Source organism: Nuphar pumila, chromosome 5, assembly GCF_984573655.1.
Source record: "Nuphar pumila chromosome 5, dmNupPumi1.hap1.1, whole genome shotgun sequence".
Lineage (NCBI taxonomy): Eukaryota > Viridiplantae > Streptophyta > Magnoliopsida > Nymphaeales > Nymphaeaceae > Nuphar > Nuphar pumila.
In genome coordinates, this window is record NC_143253.1 from 130,098,994 (window position 1) to 130,109,520 (window position 10,527).

Below are 10,527 nucleotides of genomic sequence, written 5' to 3' on the forward strand. Positions count from 1 at the left end.
CGACCTACCTGAGTATAAGCGCGAGTGTATATTAGCCTCTTAGTATCAAATAAAGTATGGAATGATCTATAAATGTATCTCGATTGGGTTTATTACTCTAAGGATGCTCGCATGTGAAAAAAATGTGAAAAATAAAATATATCAAGATTTAAGATAATTGAAACATTACGTAAAGATTTAAAATTTTAAACCAAATGCAAGACCATAACAAGGATGAAATGACAAAATTTAAAAATATTCTTATTCCAAAATATTACACTTCTTTAAATGTAAGGATGTAGACAAAATAAAATTTATACAATTTTTTAACCATCAAACTTTTGCCTGATCCCTCCAGGAATCGTAGTAAGTAAGAGTGGAGCCTTTAGACGTGCAGCAACCTACGCTTTGCTTCAATCTTCTACGAGGTCATCTGTAATATTGTAGGGTATCAATCATATGCCCGTAGAAAACCAAAACTAAACTTGAAAAATACAATTCAAATTGAAATGATGCAATCAAGTATAATTCTCCTCATTTTAGAAATGAGGAGTAAAAGGAATCCACAACATAATAAGAACAAGATATTCAATCACATAAACTATCATTCATTTCATGGCATTCATAATTACATCAGTTGTATGCATGAAAACTCAAAATCATTCTCATTTTAATTCATGGCATTCAATTTCATAACCATTCATATACATAATAATCATTTGCATAAATATATGAAATTAACAAATTCATAACATACTTCAAAGTGGAGTAGAAATACAATATATTATGTTATGCCATCATTTACTTTCTTTATGCTCAAAAGAAACATGCTTATGTCCAACTTATGACTAAGGCATGTATTATTTTAATTATAAATTCACATGCCATTTATCAGACCATTTATGCACTTTGCATTCAAATATAATAATGAAACAGGTCCTATCTCGACCCTTCATGTGTACCACACACACAAGCACCTCACATGCATCATCCAAGCCCTTGGCTTGTATCAACAAGTCAAATCACATAACCAAGCATAAACATGTCTTTTCATTCACATGTAACAAATTCATATGTAATGATCATGTAAAACCTTAAAAGTTTATACATGTTTTATACTTATGAAATCAGTTATCCTAAAAATCTAATTAATTGTTTCTCTTGCTTATTCAAACTCATCTGTTACAAAAGAGGGTATAGACATCTAGAAACAATCATAGGAGTATTCATTATTATATATAATTTTTATTGCCTTCATATGGCTTAACTGGTTCTTTTCTGAGCGATTCAACCGTGTAGTGCAACGGTTAGGAGAACGGACCCATGGTCTTACTCTATACCAAACCAAAATCGTCGGACCCATGGCCTATGCCAAACCAAAATCGTCGGCAAAAAATCGAGCATACATCTCTTACTCTACAGAGTTGTGGCCTTACCGCTTAGGACTCATTGGTAGACCCGTCCTCTAACCTCCGTGGGACGGAGACAAGAGACACCTTCACACCTCGAAAAACATGTACCATGAGGATTGTATTGCCCTTCCCTCTTCTAGGAGGACACGAGATCATAATGGATCCAGCCATCTCAGAGAGCCTGGCCTTTTCGGTGCCTCAAATTGACTCATGGTTCGGGGTTATCTTTATTATTAAGTCATAGGTCAGAGCCAAGTATTATATTCTCACAAGATAACTCTCTCGTGCCTTCATGCATGAATTCAAAAGTCTATACCACTTGCATAACTTAAACTTGCATGATATCAAAGTCAAATTTACATGTTGTCATGCATGTTCATAATAAATTTGTATTCACTTTCATGCATGACCCTATCATGTCATGATTAAAATATACATGCTCACATGCATGATTCAATTCTATCATGATTTCATGCATGATTTAATCTCAACATGCTTAACACAAGATGCACTCAAATGAGCTATTATACATGCATAGATAATTTCACTATTTCATGCGCAAAACACATCACATCATACTTGCACACATTAACAGGATATACAGAAAAATACAATCATATTCACAAGTATGATACATTCATTTTAGACATGTTTTCATGATATAAAGTTCACATGCATGGCAAGCTCAATAAAAAAATTAATGTCATGCAAGCATTTGATGCAGTCAATTCAAGTACATCAATACAGTCAACCATTCATTTCACAACAATATCAAACATGTACCTGCAATAAACACACTCCAATATCCCGCTAACTACAACCATGATCAGCATGGTCTACAAACTACAATTGTCAATTGTCCTAAATATCCACAACTAAGTGAGTGTGTGAGCAGGAGGGTGTTGCATTCAAGAAAATAATTAACCTGTGATGCGCTTGCATCACTTACTTACCATAGGTTTTTACCCGATTTACATGCCTTTGCATTTGTATTTTTTTTCTTTTTTTTCTTTTTGGCATGACATTTTTAGCTACATGTGATGCTTAGCTACACATCTGCAATGCACATTTATATAGACAATATAATATAATTCTAACATTTTCCAGCAATGTGACTGCGTTACGAATTCAGTGTGTATATTAACTAACTTTTAGATTCTATCATACAACATGAATAACATTCTAAAATTTTAGTTTAGGAATTCTACCTTTCTGATGCGACAAAAACTAAAACGAAACTCAGGATCCTGAAAGTTCAGTACTGCCACACGACACGATCTACTCGTCTCTCTCACAATGAGAGAGTGCTACAACACAAATAATGATAACTTTTATCTAAAAATGCTTTTGCACACGAGCGATAAAAATTAAAACGTAACTTGGTAATCCGGTTGGCGAAAACCGCAAACCAATACCTTAACAAGTCCAAACAAGATTGGGCAGTCATGTGGAGCAACTCCATGGGCTGCACACTGCCTCGTGCATCACAATGGCACAAAAAAAAAACTCACGCTCGTTTGTGCTCAATGTTTTGAGACTATAAACTAGAGAATCAACTCTGCAAGCATTGACTCGTGATAGTCTACAAATTCTAAAGTATGTATATATTCCACCTATTCTTCTTGGATTTTCTTAATAGAGCATTATGATATGCTAAATCGTAGCTAAAATAAAAAAATATTGTAATAGACATTTAAACAGAAAATAAGTGTTTAACAACATGCACAAAAATTACCTATTAACGACCTTGGTTTCTTAATCACATTGCCTATGGTATTCCCAAATAGGATGTAACAAAGAATGGCACACCCGAATGGTAAAACCCTTCACAGTATCACCGCACATCTAACCACGAAGAAATTTTTTTACCCATTTGCTTGTACCATACTAACCATGAGCCTAAACCAGAAACTTCAACTCAGCAGTCATATGCAGAAGAACAACGTACCAGCAGGGGACTAACCAACAAAAGGCTGTCTTTCCCTCAGATGCCTTCTCTACCGCGAATTCTTTAAATCAAGATCAGAAAGGCGAAGAAAATATTTGACATCAATACCTCAAAATCATCTTATATCAAATAAAATCGAAACCGACACCGCATTTTCTGCAAAAAAAGATCGCAAACAGCAGAGAAGAGAAATCACCCTAAATAAGAACTTAAATCAAACGAATACACACTTATTGATCACGATCTGATCTGTCCCTTTGCTCCGCCCTCCTCCTATATAGAGAAATCAGGAAAATCCAGAGGGTGAAAACCGAACCCTAGATGTCGGAAGAAGGAAGGATTCTCAAAGCCATAGAATGAAAACAAGAAGAAACGAGAAAAGAGGAATTCAGGGATGGACTCACCGACAACCCATCACGGCCGGCGAAAACTCTGGCAGTGGCTGGTTTGCGACTGTCGGTGGTTGGCACTAGAACAGGAGGAAAAAGAAGGAAATGAAGGGGAGAAGAAGAAAAGAGAGAGAAAAAAGGGAAGGAGGGGCAATGGTGGTCACGGCAGCGGCGCGGGGAGGTCGGCTGCTAGCCGGCGTTCGGACAGAAGGGAAAGCTACAATGAGTGGGGGAAAAGAACAGGAGAGGGAGGCTAGTTTGCGGGTGAGGAAGAGGGAACGTCAGCGAGGTGGGGGTCGGCGATGGCACCCGGCTCCGGCCAGTCTCCGAAAGGGGAAGGAAGGGGGTTCGGAGGCTGCGTGAAGGAAAAATGAAACGAAAATGGGAATGGGTTTTGCGTTAGGGCATTTACGGGTGTATCATGGGGTTCGGTTCGGGTCTGTTCGGGCCCAACCCGAGAAACATGATAATAACGAAAAGAAAAAAAATTTGTAAAAGCAAACAAAAACCATTTAAAATTTAAACTAGGACTTTCATGATAAAATGGGTCGTATAAAAATGAGATAATAAAAGATTTAATTTAATTGAAGGTTAATAATATTATTTTAAACAACATTTTGATTTTAAAGTTGATATTCTATTAAATTACAATATTTTTGAAACTAACTATTATGAATAAAAATACCTTTTTTATGAAATTATTCTGAAAACATTAAAATGTATCATGTTAAGTTCGAAACACCTCAAAAATGCCTAAATAGTTTTGTGACTAATTAAAATGATCAAATTGAATATTTTAATAATATTTTATTTATGACCATTATTGAAATGACCATTTTATCCTTCTTTGTCAAAAAGATATAATTAAGCATATAAGCACACTAAATTTACAATAAAATATAAAAACACAAATTTTAACTCGAAAGAAGAGAATTCTTTTATTTATTTTCTTATAAAAATTTACAGGTTTTGCATCCTATACCCCTTAAAAAAAATTATCCTCAAAATTTTTACTCGGATACAAATAACTGAGGGTACTTCTCTCTCATACCTGCTTCGAGTTTCCAAGTGCTCTCATCGGTACCATGATGCGGTCAAAGAACCTTGTCAAAAAGAATGATCCTGGTTCGCAAAACCTATTCCTTCCTGTCAACAAAGTTAATTGGTCTCTCGACAATAGATAGGTCCTCTTGAATATCCACATCCTCGTATTGAATGATGTGAGAGGGGTCATAAATATACTTCCTAAGCATGGATACGTGAAAAACATTATGAATCTGTGAGTACTACAGTGGTAATTCTACGCAATAGCCTGCCTTGTCAATCCTTTCTAAAACCCTGAAAGGATCGACATATCTTGGAATGAGTTTACCCTTCTTGCCAAAATGAAAGACACTATTGGTATGAGAGATCTTGACGAACACAAGGTCATCAACCTCAAAAGTAAGCTTCTTACGTTGATGATCAGTGTAGCTCTTCTGACGACTCTGTGATGTGAGCAAACGATCATGAATAATCCACACCTGATCTGTATAATACTAAACTGCCATAGGCGACTCCACACTGCGGTTGCCGACATCATCTCAGTAAACAGGCGATCTATATGGCCTCTCATAGAGTGCCTTATATGATGTCATGCCAATGCTTGCATAATAACTATTATTATATGCGAATTCTGTGAGAATCACATGACTATCTCAATCGTCTCTCCAATCTAAAGTGCATGCCCGAAGCATATCCTCGAGGGTCTAAATGGTCCTCTCAGACTGACCATCCGTCTGAGGGTGAAAAGTCATATGTCATGCATTTTGGTTTGATTAATGCACTAGCAGCTTTTATGGATATGGTAAATAGGGTTTTCAGACCATATTTAGATAAGTTTGTGGTAATATTTGTTGATGACATTCTTATTTATTCAACCATGAGGGAGCAACATGAAGAACACCCGAGCATAATTCTACAGACAGTCAGAGAACATCAACTCTATGCTAAATCCTTTAAGTGTGCATTTTGGTTAGAGCAAGTGTCCTTCTTTGGTCATATTGTTTCTAAAGATGAAATTATGGTAAACCATGCAAAAATTGAAGCAGTCACTAATTGGGCTAGATCCAAAAATGCTATCGAGATTCATAGTTTCTTGAGATTAGCTGGGTACCACCGGCATTTTGTGAAAGGGTTTTTTATGTTGGCAGCTTCAATGATAAAGCTCACTAAGAAAGACATAAAGTTTGAGTGGAATGACAAGTGAGAGCGGAGTTTTTAAGAAATAAAGAAGCGGTTGAATACTGCTCAAGTGTTGGTCTTACCTTTTGGATCCGAAGGTTTCACTATTTACAATCATGTCTCTCATAAAAGATTGGGTTGTGTTCTTATGTAGGATGGTAAGGTAATAGCTTATGCATTTCACCAATTCAGAACACATGAAGTCAACTATCTGACACATGACTTAGAGCTAGCAACGATTGTATTCACCTTCAAGATATGGAGACACTACCTATACAACAAACAATTTAAAATTTTTACCGATCATCAAAGCTTTAAATACTTAATTTCGCAAATAGACTTAAACTTGAGGCAAAGGAAATGACTGAAATTTTTAAAAAAAATACGACTTCGAGCTGAATTATCACTCGGGAAAGGCAAATGTAGTCACTGACGCGTGTAGCAGAAAGTCAAGAGCATTGGTCAGACTCCTAGATTGAGAATTAATTTTTTTATTGCATATCAGAAAGCAAAATCTCGATGCTTACTGGGTCAGTTACTATTTACGTAAACTTCCTTAAGGTCAGAATTTTAGGAGCAAATTAAGGAAAAGCAACCCTTAGATCTAGAGTTGGCAAAAGTGAGAAAGGAAATTTCAGAAAGTGATGAGTCAGACTTCAAAGTTGATGATAAAAAACTTCTCAAATTTCGTCATAGAGTATGCATTCCTAAGGATGACCAACTCAGACATCAGTTATTGGGCGAGACACAGCACTCTAGATAAGTCATCCACCTTGATAGTACCAAAATGTATCGAGATCTGAAAGATACATTTTGGTGGAGCAGAATGAAAAAAGACATTGCTGAATTTGTAAGCAAATGTCTGGTATGTTAGCAAGTAAAGATTGAGCATCAACGACTCGGAGGACTACTACAACCACTTCTTTTACTTAAATAAAAATGGGCAGATGTTACTATGGACTTCATCTCAAGACTTTCAAAGACAAACCATGAGTTGGATTCAGTATGGGTGATTATAAATAGGCTAACTAAGTCAACTCACTTCTTGGCCTGTAAAACAACTCACTCTTGTGACTAGCTTGCTCAACTTTTCATCAAAGAGATATTAAGACTTCATGGAGTACCTGATTCAATTGTTTCAGATAGAGACTCCAAATTTATGTTGTGATTCTAGAACTGTTTTCAATAGGTAATTGGGACACAGTTAAAAATGAGTACAACATTTTACCCCTAGTCAGACGAACAGTCAGAATGAACCATTCAGACCCTAGAAGACATGTTATGGGCATCTACTTTAGAGTATAATGACTCGTAAAATGATATCCTACCTCTGATAGAGTTTGCCTACAACAATAGTTTTCAAGCAAGTATATGCATGAATCTATTTGAGACATTGTACGGTCAATGGTGTCGAACACCCTTGTGTTCGGATGAGGTCGGAGAAAGAAGATTGTTAGGGCATGATTTGATGTAGCGGATGACAGACCAAGTGAGATTTATTCGAGAGCATTTTCTGACAACATAAAGTCGATAAAAAAGTTATGCAGACCAAAGATGCTATGAGCTAGAATTTGAACAAGATGATCATGTGTTTTTGAAGATATATTAATTTAAGAGAGTGAAGCACTTTGGTTGAAAAAAAAAATTGAGTTGAAGATATATTAGACCATTTGAGATACTCACGATAGTTGGTCAGACAACATATCGATTAACCTTGCCACCTTATTTATCCTGAATTCACGTGTTTCACGTCTCTATATTACAAAAACATGTGTCTGATCCCTCCCACATATTGGATGTGGTTGAATCGGTATTGGAAATAAAAGATGATTTAAGCATGAATGAGAAGCCTATAGAAATCTTGGATGCGAAAGTACAGAAGCTGATAAACAAAAAAATATCTTTAGTATTAATTTGATGGGGTCATTACAACAAAAATGAGGCTACATGGGAGCGCGAATGAGACATCCACACATAATTTCTATAATTGTTTTTAAGTAAGATTCAAGATAAATCTTCTTCTAAGGGGGGTAAAATTGTAAATGCCCCTCCAATAAAATCATCAAAAAGGATAAAGTTGAAAAAAAAAAAGAAAAAAAGGGGGAGAGACGGTTCCCCATTTGGGGGAACCGCCTCCCCGATAACCGCCGAAGGGGGCTGAGGATACCCCCCCCCCCCACACACACACACACAAATTGCGAGAGGGGGTGAGGTTTATCCTCATCCCCCTCACCCTGCATGAGGGTTATAAGCCTCCTCTTCCACCCAGCAAGAGAGCAAAAAAAAATCGAGAGGAGAGTGAAAGAGGAAAAAGTGAGTTAGTTGTAGAGAAGGGGAGACTTACCGAATTTTAGCTGACAACACACATAAGGTGCTTGTCCTTCTTTGTCTTCTTTCTTTTTTTCGGGCAAAAAAAGGAATTGTGTGTGTGTGTGCGAGAGAGAGAGAGAGAGAGAGAGAGAGAGAGAGAGAGAGAGAGAGAGAGAGAGAGAGAGAGAGAGACCGACCCCTCTGCCGCAAAGAGAAGGAAAGAGGGTCAACCTCTACAACAAAGAAGATTGAAGGGGCAAAGCCCCACGTTCTTTTTTCTTTTAAAGGAGGACCGGGCCAGTCTGGGTCGCACCCAGACTGAACCAAATAAGAGTAAAAAAAAAGAATCGGGTCAAACCAGTTCTAACTGAATTGGTTCAGACCAAAGCAATTCAGACAGAATCGGGTTCAGAGCAGGTCAGTTCAGACCAAACTAATTTGAATCAAAATGCTCTGAACTAAACCAGTTCGGACCGACTCAGTCAGACCAAGTTGGGTCTGACTGGGTCTCAAATCCAAACTGGTCTGATATGGACTATACTGAATATGGATCCAATCGATCCAGTCAATCTCGACTGATCTAAATAGAATTGGATTCAAATTGACTATTTTAGATCCAAAATAGAGCTAGATCTTATTCAGATCAATACTAAATCTAGATCAGAAATGGATCTAGATCTAACTGAATGAATTAGTTCTGGATCAAAATCAGAATTGGGTCTAAATTTAGTAAGACAGTTTTGGATTTATATCAGTAATAAGTCTGGATATAGCCAGACAATTTTGGATCTAGATCAGAAATGGATCTGAATTAGGTTGTGATTTATTTTTAACTTTTAAGAATAATGATCAAAATACCCTTATATGTACCCAAGATCCATTTTGGTAAAATAGGCATAACTTTGCACTCCGAACTTTAAATTGAGTGAAGTTTGGTGCGTTGGACTTGTATTGCAGAGAAAAATCTACTTATCTACTAATTTTGGTTAAATCAGAGGCACACAAATCGAAGTCTCATAGGTCAATTTAGGAGGGGTATTTTAATAATTTTGTTAAAATATAAGAGGTTATGTACATTTATACAAATATGTTTGTAATGACCAGATCCTACTGTTAGAGCATCTTGAGACTCAATTATGACTAAAGCATAATATTCGTATTTGAGGTAAGGGATATTATAACTAATTTTAGTTGTGAATAAACCTTTTTACGTTGCATGTTATTGCAATGTTGTGAATTAGCATGATTAGCTTGATAGCTTTGAGCGTGAACATGATATGCATAAAATGACCATGCATCATATTATGAGATAATTGCATTCACATGTTACTTGTAGTATATCATGCATAGTAGAAAGAGATTATTTTGTGATAGCATATCTTTATGATAAATTGTTAATAACATGTATTGTGATGAGATTGTGTTTAGATTTGAGTCCTCTTTTATTTTATTCATGTTATGTAAATGAATATATTGATATTAACATGCATACCATACCTCCTTAAATCTCAAAAGTGACGACCTATGGTAAGGGCTACTTGATTCATAGCCAGAGTGCAACCACCATAGAGAGTGGGTCGCTGATGATTTAATGATATGGAGACCCTACATCGTTGTGTGCTTAGTATGAAGTAAGTGTAAGCCTTAATGTCATTCTAAGATTAAAGATTGAGACCCATCGTGATTATTTCACGATATCACTTGCGAGAGAAAGAGTGAATTACGAGTTTAAGAATATAATTAAATGTGTTAAACTTTTCTTACGACTTAAGGTTATACTCACACGATATTTGGGATTTTAGACGATCATAGATGGTTGATAACTATCATGGTTAGGATGTTGCAAGAACCATACCGAGATTGAGATTGAATCTGACCTCTAGGCTAGCTACCGGTGGGGTCTAACACACCAAACCTCACTTAATTCTGAGTTTGGAGTGCAAAGTTATGCCCATTTTACGAAAATAGATCTAGGGTATACACAAGGGTATTTTAGTTATTTCGATAATTATTCTTAAAATTTAAAAATAAATCACAACCCGATCTAGATCCATTTTTGATCTGGATCCAAAATTGTCTAATTGAATCAAAACTCATTATTGATCTGGACCTAAACTGTTTGACTAGATCTAGACCCAGTTTTGATCTGGATCTAAAATTGATTCATTTGATTGGATCCAAATCCAGTTCTGATCTAGTATTGATTCAAATATGATCCAATTCTATTCTGGATCCAAAATAATCAGTTCAAAATCAGACCTAGATT

At 36.2% G+C, this 10,527-nt stretch overlaps 1 long non-coding RNA gene across 1 annotated transcript; it reads right to left on the reverse strand.

Annotated features, from left to right (window-relative positions):
• Positions 1–322: 322 nt before the first annotated feature.
• LOC149838710 (uncharacterized) lies at positions 323–4,105 on the reverse strand. Its single transcript, XR_016432206.1, has 4 exons — positions 3,744–4,105; positions 3,536–3,612; positions 3,340–3,400; positions 323–412 (listed from the first exon to the last, which is right to left on the reverse strand). It is a non-coding gene; the product is annotated as an uncharacterized LOC149838710 (long non-coding RNA).
• Positions 4,106–10,527: the final 6,422 nt, after the last annotated feature.